The sequence below is a fragment of the Zonotrichia albicollis genome, chromosome 5 (genome assembly GCF_047830755.1).
Source record: "Zonotrichia albicollis isolate bZonAlb1 chromosome 5, bZonAlb1.hap1, whole genome shotgun sequence".
Taxonomy (NCBI): Eukaryota; Metazoa; Chordata; class Aves; order Passeriformes; family Passerellidae; genus Zonotrichia; species Zonotrichia albicollis.
In genome coordinates this window covers 59,543,850-59,568,044 of record NC_133823.1, presented here as the reverse complement: position 1 = coordinate 59,568,044, position 24,195 = coordinate 59,543,850, and the positions used below count along the sequence as shown (strand labels likewise).

Sequence of the window (24,195 nt, the reverse complement as noted above, 5' to 3'; positions counted from 1 at the left end):
TATAGAATCTCACTTAATTATTTATGACCGTAGAGTGAACAACAAAGTTCATATTTTGTCAAAGAGCAAATATTCACTTAATAGTCCCCAAAATGCCCTCCAAAAGAGTAAAAAATAGTAATCTAGAATTAGTGAGAAGGCACATTACAAATTATTCTCCCAGTACATATGAGAATACTACTTGTTGTCCATTCATGATTCAAATGCCTAAAAAGGAGAAAAGGAAGGGCAGGTGCACTGAATCCTGAAATTTTTTTATAGCTTAAGAAGATGGATAATTTCATTACTTTCAAGGTAGCTTCAGGTCATAATGTGATTTGGGGCTCTATATCCAGCTTTGTTTTAGAGAACAAATTGAATATATCAGAAATTATATAATCTGAAACACATGTCTCTATAGTACAACATCCTTTTACTTTCTAATTGTAGAATTCTACACAGTGCTATTTGGAATAAACCTTGATTCTTCACATTGCTTTACCACTATATTATAGAAATTATTGAAATCAGACTGATACCTGTTGAGAGCTCCAGCATTTAGGGAAAAAAGCAATGTTGACTTTTTAATTTTAAGTAATTTTCCAACAATACACATAAAATCAGTTTTTAAAGCTTTCTATATTCAGAAATTCCACTACTTTCAGTATTTTTCCTCTTTTTTTCTAAACTTAAAAGCTTTGATCACAGAAAATATTGTTTTCCTATTTTGTCTAATAATGAAGAGTAATCAGACAGATCAATAAATGTAGCTAAGATCCAAAGGGCAGCCCAGATTCACATTCTCCCAAATGTGTTTAGGTATGGCTGTAACACTGTCTTTGGAGAGAGACCAAATATTTTGGTCTTTTCATGTAGTACAACATTATACCAGATCCAGTAGATTTGATGAAAGAAATAAGCAGCCTCTCCTAATAATAATTGTTGTATCAATGTTCAAATATATAACTATTATAGTAGAGGTTAACAATAAAGTGACTCAATTTCTCTACTCCTGAAATAGACAGAAACCTGAATATATGATAACTCTCAAAAATGGAAAAGAAATATTAACATATATTTCTTGTTCTGCCATATAAGCCTACCTCTGTCCTCTGGAATCAGTGAAAAATACTTGGATTATAGTCCATACCTACGCCAGCCAGGGCTACCCTAAAAACAAAAATGCCAGGAGGATTGTTTGCCATTTTAGGATGCACAGTATTTTCCACGGAACTCTCTTCTCTTAATATTTCTTTTACAGGAATTCAACCTGCCTTTCTTTGTAGCAGCAGTGATGTACTGACTGGTGAAGAATATATATTTTAGCAGGTTGCCAGAAGTCAGGATGAACCAGTGTCTCTGCATCTTAGCAATCATAGATCCATTGTTCCTGTGCTGAGTTATGAGATTCGTGCCTGTACAGAAGTAGAATAATCTATTCTTGCCAGAAAGACACAAGGAATCCAGTTAGTTGCACAACAGCAGTATAATGAGAAGAGAGAATCCTAGGGTGAATGTCAATAAAAGGTTAAATCTGACTAGTCTGACATGCTTTGTACAGAAGGAGTTTGCCTCAAGTACATCAAGCCCATATTCAATGCTTTGTCTTCATGAACATAATGCGGGAAAAACACAGTTGGGATGGGCTCTTCCCTCCTGCATGTGACAGTTCCTAGACCTGATACACAACAACCAGATCCCACTAGAGACAATGGATTTGCTTAAGCATTATTTTCTCTCCAGTTTGAACCCTTTCAGGTGTCAGGCAGCCCATACAAAGAGAGCTCTTTGGGGACAGAGGTACTGGACCAGAGGTGGAGCCGCCTCCCTGGGTTTAAACCCAGACTTATTTCATCATAGTTTGGAACATGGTTATGTAAATCAATATAGACCAAAGCCTCATTTTCACGAAAACTCTACAGCACCATCTCAAGTACCCATGTACTGGGAGCTATGTTAATTGACCTCACCTTCTTTGATACAATTAACTCGTTTTCATTGCTGAGAGGGCAGCGTCCCCAATCACAGCTGTAAGCTCCTGAGAACCATCTCTGTGGGTATAAAGGATTTGTGGTTTTGGATTAGAAAAGCTGTGAAAAAAAAAATTTAGAATTTTCTTCCTACGCCTTCAGTCTCCTGCCTTTCAAAGTGGTATGCATGACTAGGGAAAAGTCCAAGAACAGAGTCAGCATACACTAATTAAAATTCTCAAAAATTTTAATTTCCAACCTTCAAGCATTTGTGGCTCAACATGTGCTAGAGGTGTACTCCACACATTTAGTAATCCCCACCCGGGATCTTTATGCAATTTTCCCAGTCTCTCTCACTCCAAAGTAAACATTTAGCAGCTACAATACAGTGCAGCAAAGATCACTATAGCTTAATGAGCTTATTTTTACAAAAAGGGAGATTGCACCTGCCAGTTAAGGAGGCCTCTTGCTCCCAACTCTGCATCATATCTTTCAGTTACCCAGATCTTGAATTCTCTGAAGCTATGATAGGAGGCAATGGTGAAGGGTGTGACAACAGAGACAGGATGTCTTTCTTCTGCATCTGTCAGCACCTAGAGGTAAAACCCAAAAATCTGATTTTATACTCAAATGCAAAGAAGGAGAATGAACTAGTGAGTACTGGATCACCTTTAATCTGTCTCTTGATAATTTTTGGGAGGAGGGAAAGTCATAGTAGAAAAAATACCTGCCTGCACTGCTTTATAACTCAAATCTTCTAAAGTGACTAGCAAATTATCATTTTCTATTCTGCTTTATGTTTTGCATTTGTGAAAATCATGATTATTCATTTCTATTGGTCCTCTGTACCCATTTTCTTCCCTGCAAGATAAAGTAACTCTCAGCTGTGCATTGCGGTGATAATTGAAGTAGATTGTGAGTGATTGGCTAGATATGACAGAGGTAACCTTCAAACCTCTTTCATGATAGATACAACAAACCTCCACACTTGCTGCATTTGCTATGGGTTATAGAGAGGGTACCCCTCCCACCTTGCCAATAGGGAACTCACAGACCAAGGTGTTATTAATGCTCACCCACTGCCCAGTGCTGCAGATTACCAAAAAGTGCAGAGGTGCATGGCTCATCGAAAGAAACCTAGCCCTCCAATGATGGGGACAGACAGGGACTTTCACAGCCAGTGCCTGCAAGTATAAACTTAAAAAGAGGAGCCTGAGTTAGACAAAGACTGCTGCATCCATGTTATGAGTAAGGCAGTAATCTACAGATGGGTACCTTCTTGGACTCAGGTGTTTAATGAGCTTGAAATGCACTGCAGAAGAGAAAAACCTCTGGCTGCCATCCAGGGAACTCACATCTGCCTTTGTACAGACAGAGATACTGCAAAAGACTCAAGACAAAAACGCTTCGATTTGCATGAGCTACTCAGATTCGGCTAAAATATACAAGCAGGATCTCTGGGCATCATAGTCAAAAGAAAATCTAATTTGAGGGCTAGAATTAGAGTTCTATATATGAGACAGCAACTGGGGCAAGAAAGAGGAAGGAAGGGAAAAGAGGAGGCAGGAGTTATGCCTTATTATCCAGGATAACTTCAATTCACTTTTGCTCAGAGAATAAGGAATATATCATACAATGGACTGAGAAATTTTACAGGGGACCTTTCAGGGGCTTTGTGGCAGTAAAGCCACAAACTATGAGTGTGTGTTCTTTTTTTTTTTTTTTTCCCTTTACAGTTAATCAGTATAGTTCTTGCTAAGAAATATACAGGTTTACTGCAACAGTATTTGTTCTATAGCAATTACTTATGGATTTACAGCATATGATTAAGTGCAACAGCATGAAAGGAGTCAGACTGAGACTGTATTATGCATAGAGAATGCATGAGGGGTTTTCTTTTTTTTTTTTTCCCTTATAAAGGAAATGTTTCTAATGTCAGCAGTTTATCAGTTTGCAACTCTCCCCTGCTTGCTTTTCTCATTGGTTTTAATTCAAAACATCTATATGAAAACTTAAATATGGAGTTATATTCTGAAGAGAATCAATTGCTTCCAAAAAATCATCATCAAGATTTTTTTCTCCCAAACCTAAGTCCTACTGCTTTTTAATATGTATCTAAGAAAATTTAACTCAATCAGTGGGTGAATCTCAGACTCATAGAGAAGCCTTAAAATAATCATAGGAATTATTCAGTAAATAGTTTATAACAGATACCAGATATATATTTATGTTTATACATGTTAAATTTAATGGTTTTACTATATTATACATATTTTCATGTTTTTATATAAAGTAGCAACTGTTATGATTCCAAATGGAATGAGACTTGCCACATCTTCAAACTATTTATTTTCCTCTTGACAGTGGTAACAAAAAGCTTTTCATGGGAATTTTGAAGAAAAATATGATCAGAAATTTGCTCTAGTAGCCTTCAGAAATCTCTGTATACCTCAAAATATATATGCTAACAACCTTTTGGAACCTCATATCTCCAAAAATGTAAGATTCCACACATTTGTCAAGACTTCTTTTTTTTTTCAGTTTCCATAAGTTGTTAGTGTTGATTTGAGAAGGGTGATAAAAACATAAACTCAGATATCAAATTATTCTCTCATACAGAAATAAAAAGGAAGCTCCATCCCCCCTGAGCACCAAAAACAATATGTGATGTTCACAATCACCCTCTTCTCAACAAACCTAAATGGATTTCCACTTGCTAACAATATTTCTCTGTTTCTATCTTTAATTCCTTCTTTTTAGAAGCTCTCATTCTTTCCTTCATCATGCTCTCTCCTCAGAACAGGTTCTACCCCAATATGTCTCATTAATTTTGAATAGCCTCTGTTAGCACCTTGTCAGTTCTGTTCCCCAGCATCTCAGTCTGCCATTACTTCAGCTTGTTGCCATGATGCAGGATGGCATTGAAGCTTTTCTGGTTTCCACCATTGTCCTCTGACTCTGGTCTCCCAGCTGGAATTCATTATGCTCCATACAAGATACAAATGCTCCTCCCTAAGCTCCTCGCACTTAAGGGAGATCTGGCTGCACTTCAGATGTGGCAGAACTTTGAAGAAGGGCAAAGCTCCCTTCCAAAATCCATGCTGTTACCTAAGAGAAAGTAGGAGACTGAGAGAATGATTTAGTAACTTAATACAAACCTGAGCAGCACAAAGACACACGTGCTCATTATGGGAAAAATATCTCCCTCAGTAGACTTGCTTAAAGCAAGCTCTTTGGCATTGAGACTGTTTCTTCTTCTCTGTTTATGAAAGGATTGAGCAGTGGGGAGCCAGGCTTCATGGGCACCATGGGACATCACCATGACATAGAAAATCAGCATCTGAAGGAAAGAGCTACTCTCATGTCAGTTGTGTGAGAATCATTGCCCCCAAATTTAGTTTCAGTCATCAAATTAGTCTCCTGCTCCTACTTGTTGATATGTACTGGACTGAAAAGAGAGAATTTTTGTTTCCAAATGAGATTGGATGAAGAAAAGCAGGTGTATGAGACACCATAGCTTCCCCTTTTCCACACTTTGGCTGTTCATCTCATTTTCAATTCTGATAATTAACTGAGCTAACCTTCAGCCAGTACTTTTTTTTTCCAGTTCATTGTTATATCTGGCACACAACTCATTGTTTCAGTGCCAATCACAAAAGAATTGCTTTGCTTCTTCTCTGCCCTGTGCCTTACTCATTTCAGTGATGTAGTTTTGTACATGTCCTTTGTGCCAGACGTTCCTAGCTGCTGGCGGACACCTCTCTCTGCAGCTCCCTTCATTCTGTTGCTCTGCCTCCAGAGCTATGGATAGGAGGCTGAACTCTTTCCAAAGCAACTCAATAAGCTTAGTTGAAGTGAGAAAAAACAAAAAAAAAAAAACAAAAAACAATTGGCAGCAAAGGCAGACAGGGCAACAGAGGCTTTTAAATATTATGGTGTTAGAAAGCACCGGGAGTTATAGACAGGGGGAAAATGGAAGAGAGAAAAATATTGGACAGGAGAAAGCAAAACATAAAAGACAATGAGGTGATCAATTGATAACTTCAGCAAGCTAGGAACAGTCTATTGTACTAGTCACTAGAAATCTGGTTTGCATGTAGGCAGAAAATACTGTCCAGTGAATGACAAGACACTTGTTTCCCTTGTTCTGCTTTAATTTCTCTCTTTATTCCTTCATTCTTCTCTCTCACTTCTTTTTTCCTTCTAGTTCTTTGAATTACTTCTTTGCAGTATCGATTTTTTCGTTGGACTTTGAATCAGCAATGGAGAAGTAATCAAAAGAGAGAGCAAAGAACATGTTTCTCTAGATGTGATGTAACATTTAGTTGCCTTCTCCTAATAAGTTGATTTTTTTAATAGCCTACAATTATATGTGTATGACCCTGGCAACTTCAGGTCACTTCTGTCCATAATTGCAATTAACAGTTCTCACAGTCTTGTCATCAGTTTTGCCCTATTTAATGCTTTTCTTGAAGCCTCATCTCTCATATTCATATCATTATGTGACAATATCAGGTTATACTCTTTGAAAAATAAATGAAGGGTGGGATTCATCTCACCTAATTTAATCTGAGTAGAATGTAGACACCTACATCTCACCCAACTCCTTAGGCTGACTTCATATTCAATGAAGAGAATTAGGCAATTTTAAAGCTTGGTTCCTCTGTTCTATTTTAGAAGTCTATTTTAGGATGAGATATGCTGCACCCAAGAAGAGCCTACATCTCCCCACTAACAGAGCTCAGGATGAATAGCTGAGCTGTAGATTATATTTGGTCAAATAAAATCTTTTTACCTCTGGAACTTGTGGAAAAAAATCAGAATGTCAGGTCTAATATAGATAACTTTCTAATTACTCTAACATTATTATGCAAATAAGAATAACCACAAATATTGTGTTTAAAAAAACATATGCTTCAAGAATTTCAGGCTTTCCTTTCTTTAGTCTATTTGATGACCAGACTGGTTTTCATCGTTTTGCTATATTTGAGTAACTGAAACTGTTATTTAATACTGCTTTAAAAATACCATTTCCCCTTCTCTCGAAATATTTCTTTGTCTCTCACTTCACCCACTTTGCAGCTCTGTCACTGTCTATGGCTTTTTTTGTTTTCTGGGATTGACTTCTGCAAGGGTATGTGGAAGGCAAGAACATACAAGGATATCTGATCAATGGCCTTTTCAATGGGAAAGGAGATAAGTGAAGGGGGAAGGGTTAACAAGAAAGACAACAAGGTAGACAAAGGATAGATAATAAAGACAACAGTTAAGGCCAAAAATCTCCAGGTAATAATTTCTGGACCATTAAGAAGCTCCAGGCAAAAGTTTGGAGAGGATCAGCCTCAAGATGTTTCTGTGTCTGTGCGAATGCTGCAAGGACTAAGGCACCGCAAGAGAGGGAAATTGAACAAGGGTGTGTGGACAGCCTTGCCTGACCTGTGGTGTCACTCCCTGGAGCCAGTGGGGCCTCTGTGCCACCCACTGGAGTGAGTGGGGGTCTTGGGCCCGGCCACTTTGGTAGGAACAGTGTGTGTCCCCAAAAACAGCTACTAGCAAGTGAGGCAGGCACGAGTGAGGAGGGTGAGGGACCCCACACTGCCAGCTGGAATGAGACATGGGTCATGGTCTGTGTGTCTGCTGCCAGCGGCTGGGCAGGGGCTCACATCTGTATCTGCCCCAAACCACGTGTGTGGGGTTTGTGGGTCACCAGCAAACCCCCCACAGAAGCAGCCTGTGAGCAAGGGATTGAGGGAAGGGCTGAAGGGCACGGGGTCTGGGCAGGGGCAGCTGGACAAGTACCAGTACCGTGCCAGTACTTGGGACAAGTGAGTCTACGGGTGCTTGTGAACCCAGACTGGTGCATACGTGACCTTTAGAAAACTCCAGAAAATAGCTGAGATTTTATAATTGGCATTAAAAAAAAATAAAATCCCTGCTCTTCTTTTCTTTTAGCTAGAGTTTGAGGTTTTCTTCTCTTGTTTATGCACTATATCTGGCTGCATTTGACACACCTTGTAATACGTATCTCAAATAGAGCTGTGTGCAACTTGGCAGTTTCACTTCCCAGGGGCTCATGCAATTACAGTCTGTCAAACATATATCACTTAGCTAAGCAACAACTAAGGAGAGCAATAATAACCTACAAATTTTTCATGGGAAAGCACTGCACAAGGAGGGCAACTCTTCCAAGTGGCAAAAAGGGATTTTAGCTCCAGGAAGAATAATGAGATAAAATTAAGAAGGGTGTTTGTTTTGATTATTTTGCTAAATATCAGGAGGAAAAATCATGCTGACTGGGGAATTATTCACCTTGCTACTCCTCTAAGAGAAATATTAGAAACTCTGTCACTTGGAAAATGCATTGGCAACTGGAGGAAGGGGAAAATAAAGAACAAGCCACAAGATAGAAAGACAATAAGTTTGAGGGAGAGCTGGATGCTTTTTCAGGCTTTTTAAAATTAGGTTGTTTTGGGGGGCTTTTTGACAGAAAGGATTGTGAAACTATGTTCTTTGTTGTCTTTGGGTATTCTCTCACAGTTTGTCAGATTCTCAACAGATTAAACACGCTTGTATTCTCTTTTGAGTTGGTGTTTGTAGTACAGCTTCACTCCATTTTCTGACTTCTGAGAAAACAAAACCTATACTTGTTTTTCTTTTTCTTTTCTTCCTTTTTTTTTTTTAATATTCTGGGTCTATGCTAAGCAGATCACTGTTCAACATTTTCACTGTGAACAAAAGAGTAAGAAATTACCGTATTTTCATCTCAAAATGAAAATAATAAATTTTCTGCAAAGGGCAAAGGTTCACTGATTCTTGCAGAATCTAATTTGCTAAGCATAGCAAATTAGACCAAGAAAACTGATTATGTGTGAGGTTTTTACTTCATTCTGTACTCTGCTATTCCATAAATGGTTGCAGGATAAACCTATTCAATTAAGATAAGGTACTTTATATTGTTCAGAAAATATATTATGCCTTTTTGAAAGTAAGTTTCTGGTTTTTCATCTCTTTTTTTGAAGTTTTCTTTCTTATGGAAAAAGCCTCTGCTTTCTGTGTTCTTGTTGAGCTCAAAGTACATTTTATGATCTGAAATAAAACATTGCAACATTTAAAATATTATACATTATTTTACTGACCCCTATCATCAACAGTAAGAGATCTGCCATATTTCTAGTGCTAGTGTTAAATCTGTGATATATTATTTGATATCTTATTATAAAAATATTATAAATAATTTTATATTATTGTACCTTTATATCTGTAATTCATAATAACAGTATAGCAATTTAATGTCAAAAGAAAACAAACCATGTTTAGAAAAGAACATTGTCCTGGAAGGACCAAGCATCCCTGTATTTGATTTTCAGATAATCAGTCCTGCAGAGGAAATTTGGAGTCCCAGCCCAGTTGCCATAATGTCTTAGGCAGTAAAATGCTTTGGAATGTCACTGCACTGATGGCCCCCAGTCAGGTAATAAATAGCATTGACTCCATGTTTCACAGAAAGCTGATCAATCTCTTTATTATTATCATTATTAAGATAACCATTGCTTTTATAGACAGTTATGATACACCTGGTCCTCCAGTCCAAACACCATCACCATTGGCTCATTTGGTAAACAAATCTCCATGACACATTCCACATGTTCACAACAATAGGTGCAGCAGGTTAAGATTTGTTTATCGTTCTTTTCTCTGATCTTCTCAAGCCTTTTCCCAGAAATGCCTGGGAGAGTTGTCTGTTGCTCTCTGTTACCAGAGAGCAGCTGTCATACTTGGGTGTAGCACCCATTCAGAAATCCACTATGTTAAAAAAAATCTTAAACACTGAATTGAGGAAAAGAAAAAAGTTGCATGTAAAATCCTTAAAACCCTCTTTTGTCTGTAGTCATAAACACCTATGTGGTTACATATATCTGGTACATCTATCCAAAAGTAGAGTTCACTGGGTGTAGAATTTACACTAGAACCTCTTGTCTTTTCTGTGAAATCTCAAATAAGTCTTAATTCTGGCTAAGAAAAATACATAATGTTATCAATGTTTCTCATTAAACAGAAAAGCAACATGTAAGGGAAGTTATTCCTCCCCTCTTTTTGTTTTTTCTTTTTCTCTCCTCCTCCCTCTTGTTTTTTAAGAATAAAACCCTGAATGGGACTTGTTGCAAACCCTTCCTGGGTTCTGGTTCCTCCTTCCACATCTTCCTATGTATTCTGCATTGTACTGAGAAAACATACCAAAAACTGTAGACACCAAATCCATGTTTTTTGCCTTACATCTGAGAACTGACAGTGTTTGGCACCTTGAACCCTGCATCCCCTTCTGCATAGCAGGACAGCTTCAACAAAGATTCCATGCTGTAATCCACAAGCATGTTTCAAGATCTGTTGTTTCAGTGACAGACTACCAGTGACTGCAGCTGTAATACACACCAAGCCAAATTAGGGCTAATGTTCCAAGAGATAAAACTGGTACAGTAACAAGAAAGATTATTTTCTCCTTGCTGATACAACTTTCCATTCCTTGGAAGAGAGAGAAGGAAAAGGTTGCTTTCCTGATCAGGCATCCCAGAAGCCATCTATTCTCTGTTACTAGAGGTTAAGATTAGCCTGAAAATTAACAAGCTCTCAGTCACAAAAGAGACATGGAATTATCCTCTGGGAATAAATCTTTCCTCACAAAAAAAAAAAAAAAGCCATCCTACATCTATCAATTGACTCAGAAAACTGATGAGCATTCCTTACTCCTGGTAGATATGACCTGAAGATACTGTACTTAGTTGTACATTCATTAATTACCTTCAGTTATGTGATCAGTGGTTTTCAGCTTATCGTTCCCACAAAAGAATGGCTTCACCTACTACACTGGTTTTGTCAGAGAGGCTGGGGAGGACACTTAGGAGATAAAGAACTCTGCTCAGGTTACTTCAGACATTCAGCTCTTGACATGGAATCCACTGCCATTTCACAAAATCAATCTTTCTCAACTACTGGAGCAACACCAGAAAAATATTTCAAGCACAATTATATTGATGTTGCTGGATGCCATCTACTCAGCTAAAGACCGTTGACACATAAGCTATATATTTTACAGTCAAAAAAGTCCCATTGCCACCATAGGATTTTTTCAACTAAGCAGAATCCAGCTCACCCTGTCAGATGTGGACATGAAATAATCTTTTATCCTGGACAAGCAAGAGCAAAATGGAAGGTCTGTGACGAGGAATACACAGACAGAAACTGAAGCCATGTGCACATGGTCTGCAGTGCTTTCTTTTTCCAAAGGCTCCAACACACATCAAAATGCCTGAGGCACTACAGTGTGGGCAGGCCCACCAGAGGCAAAGTCAGGGCACAGATATAAATAAATGCTATGGCATCACTGCCAGAAAAAACAATTGGTTAGGTAATTTGGCTTACCAATTAGTGTAGGCAACCCACAGATGTACAGTTTGTAATAAGTTATTTAAGCTCCCTGCATATAAAAATGACTTATTAGAAACACATGGAATCTGAATAATTTTTAAGCAGGTGAAGTAAGCTATTTTCCATGTTGCACAAATATAATAAGGTCATTTAAGAAACAATTATAAGGCACCACAGGGTGAATAAAATATAAAACTAGAATGACTGATGGCCAGTATAACCTATCTTAGTTTCCATAATTGCCTATGTGTTCTACAAAGTTAAGTAAAGGGACACATGCAATTCAGTTGCTACTGTATGATTAGCTATTATCAAGGAAATAGGATGATTCCAGAGCAGGCAGTTAGCTCAAGGAATATAGAATTAAGCAATGTTTTCTTCATACTGCTGGTAGGGGATTTTTTAAATTGTATAATTTTTTTTAAATTTATATCTTGAGAAATGTTCTTGCTCACAGTTAAATGTCCATCAGCCTTCCAGAACTCATCACTAAGTACCAACAGTAGCTGTCAGTCAGACAATTGTCTACCCTGATAATTCAACCTACCCTGCTATCTCTCCAAGGGAGTGAAATAGCCACATAACAGGAGCTTAAATGGTGGTTTTATCCGGAAGATTATTCTGTTTGTGAAGCAGCCTATTTTGAAAGGTTAAAAGTCCTTTACATGCTTTACATTCCATCAACAAAACAATGTACTTATAAAAGTAAAGTTAAAGCAGCCTCTCTAATTATAATCAAATAGTGCATGATATGTTGTATAAAACTTTCAAAGTCTGCTAAATTATCCACACTTTTCTGGCTCCTAGGTACTTATGACTACACAGATTTGCTTCTTATAAAAAGTAGATTATGCCTTATCAGCTGTTTGGAAAGAATCATGATTTTACAGTTATCAAAGCTTGACATTAGAAAGACAAAACATGTTTATATATCACTGTGGACTGTAATATTGATCTTATTTAAGCTAGTTAATATAACTTTTAATTAGGGCTTTTACTTAGAGAATTGTAGCCATTTCTCTAATCAGTTACAGTTTTCAGATTTGATGCAATCAAACCACAAACTTTTGTGATGTAGAAAAGAACAGTGCACATAATGTAAATGGACTCTTAAATAGAAGTATTATGACCTTGAGATTTAAATACATGTACATAAATGAAAATCATGACTCCATGCAAAAATCCAGCAGCAAAGCTGGAATGTAGCTGTCTTTTGATACATTAAAACTGGATAACTTATTTTAAATTAATCAGAAATGTAGAACTCAGCAAGAGAATTCTTATTAAAATCCCCTTACATAGGTATTTCTCATTAGCTTTGAAAAGATGCTATAGCAAACACTTCTCTAAGCTTAGCACCTTCCTGCAAAAAAACCTGAACATATCTTTTCTGTTCTATTGAATGGACAGTGGTAAATAGCAATTCTAACCAAAGTTGTAATTTATTTTGCAACTAACTGTACAGTCCTTCTCAGCATTGCCTTATAATCACAGAATCAGAGAGCACAGTGAGTTGGAAGAGCCCCATCAGGGTCACCAGGTCCAAATCCTGGCCCTGTGTAGGACACACAAAGAGTCACATCATGTGCCTGAGAGGTTGTTCAAACAATTAATACCATTGACTTTTACAATATCCCTGTAAGTAACTATAATTTTACCACTGAAGAAATGAGGCACTGGAAAATAAATCTTTTATCAGGGATCCCACTAAAAATCAAAGGCAAGATGTCCATGCAGAGCATCTGTGTCTTTGTCAAGATAAAATTACTTATGCAAAATATTTGGCATAGTACAAGAAGAAAGTCGACAGCTCATGATTTTCCACATTCTGGTTAAATTGTTGGGGTTAATTCTAGAATCCTAGTAGCCCAAAAGAAAAGGCTTTTTTTCTGACAGAAATTGCCTGCAGGCCCAGAAACAAGGTTCTTCTGTCTCTGCCAATGGAAAACAAGATATTTTAGCCAGTTTGGAAATTTGAGTCATGGTCTAAAGGCCAGGCAAGAAGGATTCATGAAGCAATCAATTTTATTTCTTGCAACATCAATCCTAAAGAATTCTTGAAAGGAAAATTAGAACCTAAATAGATAGTATTGATTTGGTTGAACTTTCCTTGAGAATTTTGAAATCTAATGGACACAGCTCTAGAAATCTCTTCTCAAATATGTTTATTTCCCAATACAATCCAGACAATGAGTCTGCCTGTCTGAGAAGCAACTATGCCCCACAGCAGTCTCAGGATAATTCATCTGCCACTACTTGAGCTAAGTTTCCACACCTGAAGTCATCTATTCCTCTAGAAAGGAAATTTGTCTCTTAATATTAAAACTATCTTTCTTCAAAGCCTTCAGATGAAATAAGAATGGAATTTTCCCTTTGTGTCCAGTTTTACTGTTTAAGTTTTTAATAATTTAAAGTTTTACTCTCCTGAATAACTGAAATCATCTGCTGCCTCTGATCTAAACTGCTCTTTGGGGCAGGAATTGCCTAAGAATTATCTTCAAAACCAGACACTCAGAATAAATGCAAAGCAAAATTGTAAGCACAGCCTGTTCATGCCTTCCAAATCATGGAAGTGTGCCAGGTAAGTCTGTATGCTGCTAGGCACACTGCTTGCACTCAAGTCTGCATTTCAGGTTTGTGGATGGCAGTCAAGCAGGATGCAGAGCACATTGCATTCAAGACCTCTTCAGGGCAACTAGGTCTCATCCCACATAAAGCTAAGCCACTATGGAAGTATAAAATGATAGAGAGGTGATAAAACATTTTTAGGGAAAAAGTCTATCCAGTCTCACATCATATACTTGTGCTTCATATCAACTTCATAGCAATGGCTGAGCTGTGCTGTTCAAGGGAACGAATACTAAATATAATAATAAATCATAGTGCTTTAATAAATGGTACTAACTTAATGTTTAGCAGCTAAAAATGTTGGTCAAAGGTGCATCCCTCTTGTATTTTTAAAGACAGATGTAGATTAATACATTTTCAAACAAAATAATAGTTTTTGAGATTCTTTAAGTATATAGAGAAGGGCTTTGACTCCACTCTTGCAGTCCTTAAGCAGCAGGAGGAGAAAACTTCTGCTACATTAACAGCTTACTGTGAACACACCCAACATTTTCCTGCCTCTTAGGAAGTGTTTTCTAGCTCACAAGTAAAAGTCCTTCAGAAATAAAATGTCTTTATTCACTATTTTTCTTGTAAAGCCTAGTACATTCAGACTGAGACCTCTGGCTGTAACCACTGCAGACACAATGTAGATGAGAAACATCTGCAAATTATTTCTGACTCTAAAGAATTCAGTCTGTGGTGTGCAAGAATCTGGATTTTAATTACACAGTCTTAAAAATTATTTCTTTGCATGATGCAAAGTGTTCTCAGGGATCTTGTCTCTTATTGAGCATTGAGAGTGACAGCCTTGGAGTATTTCTCTCTTATTCATCATGAATAAGAGATGATAAACTGATATTTAGGCAGCAGAACTCTCTGGAAAGTGTAAGATGATCTTTGGATAATAAGACACTATTAGGAAGTAAAATTCTATGTATAAGATTAGGACTGTTCACTGAAGCAAACAAATCAAGTAATAATCTGGAGATTGGTAGTCTCAAGGTTCCACACATATTCTGTAGTTTGTAAATCACCTCTCATTCTATTTCTGACAGAAAAGCCAAATGGATCATCTTCAAGAAGTCTTTTTCCACTGCATTAGAGTTACCAATTCTAGCACCCAAATGAGAGAAGGAGGTAATTCATGACCTTACTTTCTGCCTTGGGACCCTGTCAGTCCCAAAGACAAAAGAAAAATAAAATAAAACATCTTTTGGAGAAAAGTGCATTCACATAATCAGCATGGAACTAATTCTGTAACAAGGGAAAACCCCCATTAAGTTAAGGCGTGGTAGTAGATGAGGCCATTTGCATTCTGAGCAAAAATACATACCAGCATATTTATTCTGCTCCCTCTAGGAAGAGAAGTGGTTATATTCAGTAACTAACTTCCAGTAATGCACAGGTGCCCATCATCACTGTATGATCACTAGTCTGTCTGACAATTAGCCAATACACTGATTTTTATCACTTGCACAACAGGATCATATTTTCTTTTCCTGCAGAAGCTCTCTTTAAATAGCACCTTTTAGAGACAGCTGAAGTTCATCAGTTGATGACAGGGACTAGACAGTGCCATCTGCCTTAGCAGCAGTTCAGGTAATAGCAAAGAAGAGCTAATTGCCAAACATGAAATGCGCAGGAGTGGATATTTTTTTTCTTTAAACTTCCCATCAAAATTTGATCTATATGGCACTCTGTGATACTCTGAAGAAGCACTTTGAGTCAACTCTGAAAGAGCTTTGCTACCAGTGTAAGTATCCGGTGTTGAATATTGTGCAATTGCAATTTTGTTGCTTTCTGTATCTGAAGTAGTTGGAGATCTTTGCCTAACCCACAGCACTTAAATGTGATCTGCATACCAACATAATAAGCTGTACTTTGCTCCTTTCCTGGGCTAACAAAGGTTATCTCCAGGATACTGTTAAGGGAGAAGCAGTAGTGAAGTCACTAAGGATGTTGCAAATGGTCTTGTCTATCCCACATTGCATTAAGGGTGCTCAAACCAGAGCAGCAGAAGAAGTGACTCTGCACAGCAGTTGCATGGAGAAACTCAGTAGCAGACACTAGGAGGGACTGCTGACTCTGGGGCCACAGAGGCTGAGATGGGTAACTCAGAGGTGGGCACACAGCAACAGGAAGATCTCATGGCAGAAGGAAGCTTCAGATGGCCTCACAGATATGGGGCAAAACACTTCCTCCACAGGGCAGGGCTGACAGCTCAGGACTGCATTTCCCCTTCTGAGGTCATTTTGAAAGTACAGGGAAGGGAGAGATGGAAACAAACAAACTGTGATGATGACAGTAATGCTTCTGTTCTTCATTTAGTTTAAAAGGGATAAACATATCTGCAGTCAGGGACAGTATCTCAAGTCTACCTCAACCCAGATGGATTTTCTCAGTTCTAGGCAACAGATTCAAGCTCTTCTCTCCCAGTGTTTCCTTTAACAGAGATACCGATTTATTTTCACACAGTAGCCTGGGTTCAGCAGGAAAAGTTCCTTAGCACCAGGTAGTTTGCAGCAAAAAATGGGAATTACAGGGTTTGTGTTCCAACAGGGAAGTGATCCATGGACCTGGACCCACTCCCCAAGTAATCATCTACTCCATCACACAAGCCAGTGTATCAGGAAGAGAGCAGCACTGTTTCAAAGGGGCTAGAAAACAAGCTCCTGGCACTCTGGGCAGCTGCTCTAAGGAGCAGTTGGAGCCTCTGGAGCTGCAGCCATTGCTGCCAACCTCGCAGCTGTGGCCACCATGCCCCCGGAGAGCGCTCCAAATGCACAAATGTTCCTGCCCTTAGAAGAATTTTAGCTCTCAGGATGTAGCATCGTGGAAAAATAGGAGCCTGGGTGTCTGCAGCAGGCCTGTGAAACTATCCAGGCAGCTGACTGCCCGACTCTAAGGAAGAAGACAGGTAAAAACAGAAATTTCCATAAGAAGATTTCCTCCAAGCAAAGGCAGGTTGTTGGAACTATGCCTGTTTCTTAGAGGGTATCAGTACTATAGTAAAAATGTAGCATATACCTTTCTAAAATATCTTCTAATCAAGCTCCAGTAGGTATATATACTACCTACTATTCCAGTAGGTAATTATACTACTATACAAGAAGTGAAAGTATGTCATATTTAGAAGATTCTTTTGCTGGCATGTACACAAAATTTCTTGGACTCTTGCACTGATTAGAACATAATTTCTATATTGGGGATCATTAGAAAAATTAAAACAATGTCTCCTGTAAAATTAAACACAAGCTGTATGGGGAATCTGTACAGCCCTATTCTCACTTTAGAATTTGGCAATAACACCCAGCCCTTTGGGCCAGTATCTGTGTAATCTAGATGTATTATCATTTTTTCTGAAGTGTCTATGACAGTGGTATCAACGCACTGAAGTCTGCCAAGAATCTCAACTCCCAAAGTAATGTCTTTCAAAAACTATTCAAAAAATTACCTTTTCTACTATTTTCTAAATTCTACTATACACTTCTAAAGGTCACATTCTGAAAGTTTGCATGGAACAGACTGTACACACTTCATCTTATGTGCCTGTCCAGACACATTCAAACTAATAAACAACTTGAGAATTTTTTAAGAACAATCATGTCTCGCTCTGCTTCTGAGTCACCAGGGATGAGAACATCCAGTTTTATGCCCACTAGTTTTAAGTTTAGCATCAGGAAAATCTTCGCTCCATCACAAAACTCAAAATAAAAACCTGTCCTTTTCCACAATACAGCATGCCTATCTTTTTATTGAACTTCTTAATCTCTTGAAAATTCTCCTTATTTTTTTTTCAGACTATCTGCAGACTGTCTTTGACAGGATTACAGGGACCATGTCTAAATTATGCTTCTCTATGAAGCAGTCTTGGACAGCCACAGTCTCTCTGATCCAAATTCCCATGAGCCAGAATTGTTGGATTTGGCAAGTCTGCAGTTACACATGGCCTCCAGCTGTTCTATGATAGGTTAGGAAATAAACTGGCCTTCATCCAGCTCAAGGGATTCATGTCAAAAGCTGTGTAATAAGAATTATATGTGTGCAAATGTAAACATTCACATTTTATTCCCATTTTGTTCAACAGTCCACAGATAATTATTATATTACTAATAAAACAGGGAAAATGGCCTTTTCTTCTTGAAAAAGAAAAGGATATATTTAATTCAAGCTGAGAACTATATGAAGTCTCCAGTATTAAACACAGCCTTCTAACAAGCATATACAAAAATTATAGCTATTCCACAGTTTAAGAAATATATGCATAGCTCTCATACAGAAACAGTGGTTCAGAAAAGACTGAACATTCATTAACAAAGGTATAAGCACCTATATTTTTGTTCCTAATAGTAGTAGTAGATTAATGGCATCTCTCAATTTTGTTATGAGAAATTAAAGTGAGTTCAGTTACACTTTAGTGACAGGATGTATGGTCAATCATTAAAAATAAATAAATAAATAAATAAAAAGCCTTTTAAAATTAAATAGAAGTCCATAACCAGCAGGGAAATGGAAATCCATCCACTATCCACCAATCCTTGCCACCAAAAGGCACTATAAATAACCCCTAATAAAAAGCCAAGAACAGTGTCCTCTGGATTGGGTTTCTGAAGCAGAAAACCAGAGCTGAAGCAGTTGAGTTAGATACAAAAATCAGCTGAACAGGACTCACAAGACTGAATGCAGACCGATCTGACATTTAAACACTATGTATGGCATCAGTTCTTACGTGAAATTATAATGTGGAATGATAATGAGTATCAGAGAGATGACTAATCAGACTAAACAGTCTAAAAAAGGCAAGTTAGTAATTGCACTAGCACTTTTTGCTGGCAAATCACTGAAAGAATCTAAGCAGGTTTTGCCATGTTTTGCTGGAATCATGACTCAAATTTCTTAGCTACTCAGCAGGCACCAAGAATGCAATGAAGGAATTGCACTTCACAAACTTTTGACAAATAACAATGTTCTGAGGCTAGAATGTGCTTTGAGTATAACTGCCTACATTTCAGTACGATTAAATTTTTATTAAAAGAATTTTTTCCTTTTCTTCTCTTACTGTGAAAATTTGTATACTCTACTGTTGTGAAACAGTTCTTTTTATCAGCGAAAAAATAAAAAGGATTAAGAAAAAATGACCTAAATGATGATAATAATTTACCTTTCCAATAACAAAAGATGCATTTTGAAAAGTAATTGTATCACAACTGTCTCTACATAGGCCAGTTGAGATTATGCTAAGCTTTATATTGGCAAATGGTGAGATATAAACCTCATCCTAAGAGTTTGCAGAACAAGTGACAGGCATCAGGAACTACAGTAAGTCTGTAAGTGGCAGCTACTAAGTGGCTTTCTACTAGAGATATAACTCCTGCTGCTGACTTCATGTAGAGAGTATTACAGGGGACTCAAATTATATGGTGCTGGCTAGAACAGTCTTAAAATGGATTCCAGGATCCTCAGACAAATAGGATGAGATAGTTAGGAGATACAGAGAATACAAAACAAAAAAGACTAAATAGAGGAGGCACATTTACCCAGCTGGGAGATGTGGCTATGCACCACAAACCCTCTATTCTCACTCTTACATATTTGGCTACCCTGGGTACCTCTGCCACTGCCCACTGTCTGCAAGTCAGGGGAACCAGGAGATCAGGATGTTGCCCATGCCACAGTACACACCCACAGCTCAGTTCCAAGGCAGCCTAAGGGACTTGCTCAACATCAGGAAAAAAGGTAGGGATCATCATGGAGGAGACCTGGCCAAAAGACTGTACAGATTTCTATTGTGATAGCTGGCTAAGAAAATGAATATGCAGTTTAGGAGCATCACAAAAGTATGTGGAAGAAAAGGATTCCCTACAACACTCATTGTGTTACTAAATGCCCAAGCAGGCTCTGGCTGTACTTCCCAAGGAATCTTATGCTATTCCCCACCTGCCCCAGCAGATTTACCTTCTCATCAATAATAAAGAATTTGCTTTCCCCAAAAGCCCAGGCAGAGTAGAAGTAAAACATCTTTGTGTGTACTCAAAGATAAAGCAAGCACTTGTAGCTTTCGCTGATTAGCAATTACAAGATTAGCCCTGGGAGGGAAAATTCTCTAAGATTTATAACTGGAAAGCACTTTTATAGGCCTTTTGTGGACCATCTGGTAGAATTTAACAGAAAACTCTGCTTACCTCATAGAATTCTTTGCTGGCATTTTCCATTACAACTAGGGCTTTTTCTGTCAGGAATCTCTCCATACATTTTGCTGACACTAAGATTCCCTGGATGAAAGAATGAGCTCTGCACTCATTATAATGGACAACTTCTCTCCAGTCTTTCATTCTATCATTGTAAATGAAGTGACATTAAAAAAGGACATTTTGGGCCATTTCCTGGCAGGACATTATGCAATTCGGTTCCTTCTTTAACCTATAGGGCAATATGCACCACACATCAAATATGCCCTATAGCTCCTCTGCTCTCCTCTTTACCATTCTTAAAAAAAAAAAAAAAAATGCAAAGGCATGGTTCTGCCATCGCTGTGTCCATAAAATAGCAGGCTATTGCAAGATACCCTGCATTTGCAGTACTTGAAACTCTGCTCTTTCCTCTAATTCAGACTAAAGTCTTTCCTTTTTTGTCCCTCCCTCCTGACCAGTTTCTCACAGGAGACCTTGTCTGGCACAGCAGCATCATGAAAAAGGCATCAGTATAGATTCTCCATGATGTAAATTGGAGTGTTCCAGTCCAATCACATCCCCATCAAGGTCCTCAAATGAAAGCTCCCACTGAGATACCAGCGACTGGGTTTCCATCTGTGTGTCTCTTGCTGTCAGTGGCTATTGTTTAAGTAAACACTGGTTTGTATTACTTTCCTTTTTTTTTATTTTATTCAATACATGTTGAGGCCTGGTTAAAAGGAAACAAAAATTGCTGTATTAAAAGACTAGTATTTTCAGCATCTTGTGATGTAAATTGCTAATTTAAAACCCAAAATATTGTTAAAGTGTCTTTATTTAATAGCAGACGATTGCAAGCTGTAATTTGCAAGCTGTAGTTGCAGATGGCAATGTTTTTCTCTCTTTTCAGCAGTACAGTAAAGTATTTACTGCAGTGATCTGCAGACAATGACACACCAACTGCAAAAGAAATGCTCTGGGGTAATACAAACTATCAGGATTCCCATGAGGTCCAGCATGTAAGATACCTGCAACTAAAGCATGAAATTTAAATACCAATTAAAATATTAAAATCTCTTACATGTTGTAAAACAACAACTCTGCAATAGACAATTTTATGATGTTCAATTGCCAAGTATGTTTCTAACACAAAACAACAACTCTTGTTTTCTTTCCTGATCTTTAATCCCTTTAGATTGAACACATTTATTTTCCAATTCAGACCTGGAGGCCCAAGTCTAGATTTGAAACTGACAGCCACCATCTGGACCACATGAGCAGAAAGGGTGATATGTGATCTGGCACATGTCTAGCATACTGTTCCACTTTTTGTACATCAGGACATGCCAAAATACCACGAATGTATTAAACAAAAGCTTTGCCTTTTATTTCATTTTGTTAAGCAACCCACAGATGTTTATTTTTCTAGAGAAAAATTATTTAACATCATCTATTTAATAGCATTGTATGAAACATTTAAATACTGCATTCTGTAGTGCCATCTAGGGGATTTAAAACCTGGAATAAAGTGCTCATCGGATAAAAAACAATAAACACTAAAAAATCAGTTCTGCCTGCCAAGGCAATTTCTTATGTATATCTAGTGGTTTGGATTACTTTTTCCTGCAACAATAGAAATATTTGAATAAGGTCCATGTACAGTGTCACATCTGTAGAATCCATAAATAGGAGAAGACATATTGCTCTATACTTCTCCTTTATGGACAAATAATTTACAAAAGCAATCTTAAAAATATATCCAAAATAAAATCAATGTTGTGCTCCGAAATGGGATTTAGAAAAAAATTCTAGCCTTAGTTCAGTTACCAGGAAATATATGGGATTTTTTTTTCACTACAGATATTTATAAAAATATCAGACATGTTATTGTATAAAATTACAGGAAACTGAAATAAAACAGGAGAGCTACTGGCACTTTCTTCGATCCTCATCTTCCTTCAGGTTATTATTGTTCTAAAGTTTCCTGAACCAGATGGCATTACATAGTAATTTCCAATGCATCACTGAAGATATTGTTAAAAATTATTAATTTTGTATCATATTAATAGCTAGAATGATCTGTAGGCTCTTCAAACACATTTGCTTTTTTTCTTCTTACAGAAACCAACTATAACAAGTTCACATGTTATATAAGTGATCACTTGAAAGGGAAATGCAGAGCAAAAATCAGACTGTAAACCACAGAACTGCAAGCCTACCTTCACTCAGACGACAGCCATGGTCCATTAGTTCATGCCAACACATAAAAAGAAACATCTCTGGATCATCAACCAGTCATCAGCTGCCAAAACATCATTGAAATCAGTGAATAACTTACACAGGCAGAGAACCTACCTACACACTTACATGATCTTGCATTTTTTCATAGTCCCAGTAACAGATCAGTTTCCAGCCATCAAGATGAGAGACAGGAGCATGTACTTTACTTTTGAATTTCCAAACCTCACATTTTTAAATTCTACCTGCAAAACATGTACATTGAACATTTGCAGCTATGTGCTGAAAACTGTTTGTTCACAAGGGTAAGATTTGAAAAGCACTTAATAAATGTCTTAAAAAAACACATAACATAGCTTTTGACACAGCTTTTATTTGGAGCTATTTTAGGCAGTAGCCAGCCTTTGATCCTGAAAGAAGCTTCCATATTCAGCTGGCTGCCCCCATATCCCTGCTCCTCTCACTGAAACTGCCACTTAGATGCATTATCCTTTACACCCTCCAGTCCCACACTCTACATCATAAAGTAATATATTCCTCCCTTCTCACCCACCCAGCCCATGTTCCTGTATCTTCTTCCCCACATTTTTTATCGCATTGCACCAGCCCAGTGCTGCACTCTGAGCCTGCCAAGGCCTCTACCCTGTGTTCCCACTTGGAAGGACAGAGCACGGCAGGGGCTCAGGCACTTGAGAGCTAGTAAAGGAGCAGGCAAGGAGACACAGGCTGTTAGTATGTATATTCTGATCAATTGTAATTGTAGTTCACTCTCTCCTGTCCAGTGCAGACCAACAGGTAAGTCACGATTTAATAAAAAGAGAGGCAGAAGCTCTGAATGTGTATTCCCATGGAAGGTCATGCTACTATCTCTAATTGGCCCACAATGCTTTAAAAGGGCTTTATAAGGGATGATGCAGTACCTGAAAATATGATTCTACTAAGTGATGTTAGATTTGCTGCCACCACAGCTCCAGCCCAGATCCCTCTTGCCCAGCTGCTGGAGCCCAGTCCAGTGCCTGGGGACCCCTGAGGGACATGGGTGCTGCTTTCCTGACTGCAACTTCAACTAGGGGCAAAGCTGCACGTATCCCAGGGACACACACACACACATAGACGACACTGACACAGCTGGTCACACAAGCTACCTGCCACAGATGAGGTCCTGCACACACAGAAGTCATAAAACACAAGCCAGCCAAGTGCCCTCCTTGTCTTCAGCTGGTAGAGACAGGAGGCAGACACATGGCAATCTCTAGATCCACAAGCATACCCATATCCTCCCTTCCCTGGGGTACCCACACAGTACCAGGTGCCCTACTTGCCAGATACTCCAGCCTGATGCTCACTAGCAAGCACACTGGCTCACACACTCATCCCTCGTGCACTTCACATTTTCAAGCCTCCCTGGATGTACCAGCACAGACTCAAGGCCCCCTCCTCACTATCTGGACCACGTTGATGTTTGCTAACAAAATCCCCACCCCTCACACACACCTGGTTGGAGGAGATAGATCAGCAGCTGGCACTTGGCACACAGGCTGTGATCCCAGCCTGTATGTGATCCTGGATGTGATCCTGGATATGATCCTGGATATGATCCTGGATGTGATCCTGGATATGATCCTGGATGTGATCCCAGGCACTTCAGCCACCAGCGCTGAGCCCCTCCCTTTCCTCTCTCACACCAGTAGCTGGGAACGCACAGTGCCCCTGTCCAAGTGGCTGGAAGCTAAAGGCCCACACTCACTCCAGCAGATGGCACGAGGCCTCACTGCTCCAGTGGCTGCCAGCACAGGCACCCTCAC

General features: G+C 38.5%; 1 long non-coding RNA gene across 1 annotated transcript in view; it reads right to left on the bottom strand.

Moving 5' to 3' along the window:
* The window catches only part of LOC106629306 (uncharacterized), a 280,698-nt gene that overhangs the window by 140,135 nt on the left and 116,368 nt on the right, over positions 1-24,195 (bottom strand). Inside the window, exon 9 of the long non-coding RNA XR_012580525.1 lies at positions 22,372-22,454. This is a non-coding gene — a long non-coding RNA (uncharacterized LOC106629306). The remainder of the gene's footprint in view (positions 1-22,371; positions 22,455-24,195) is intronic.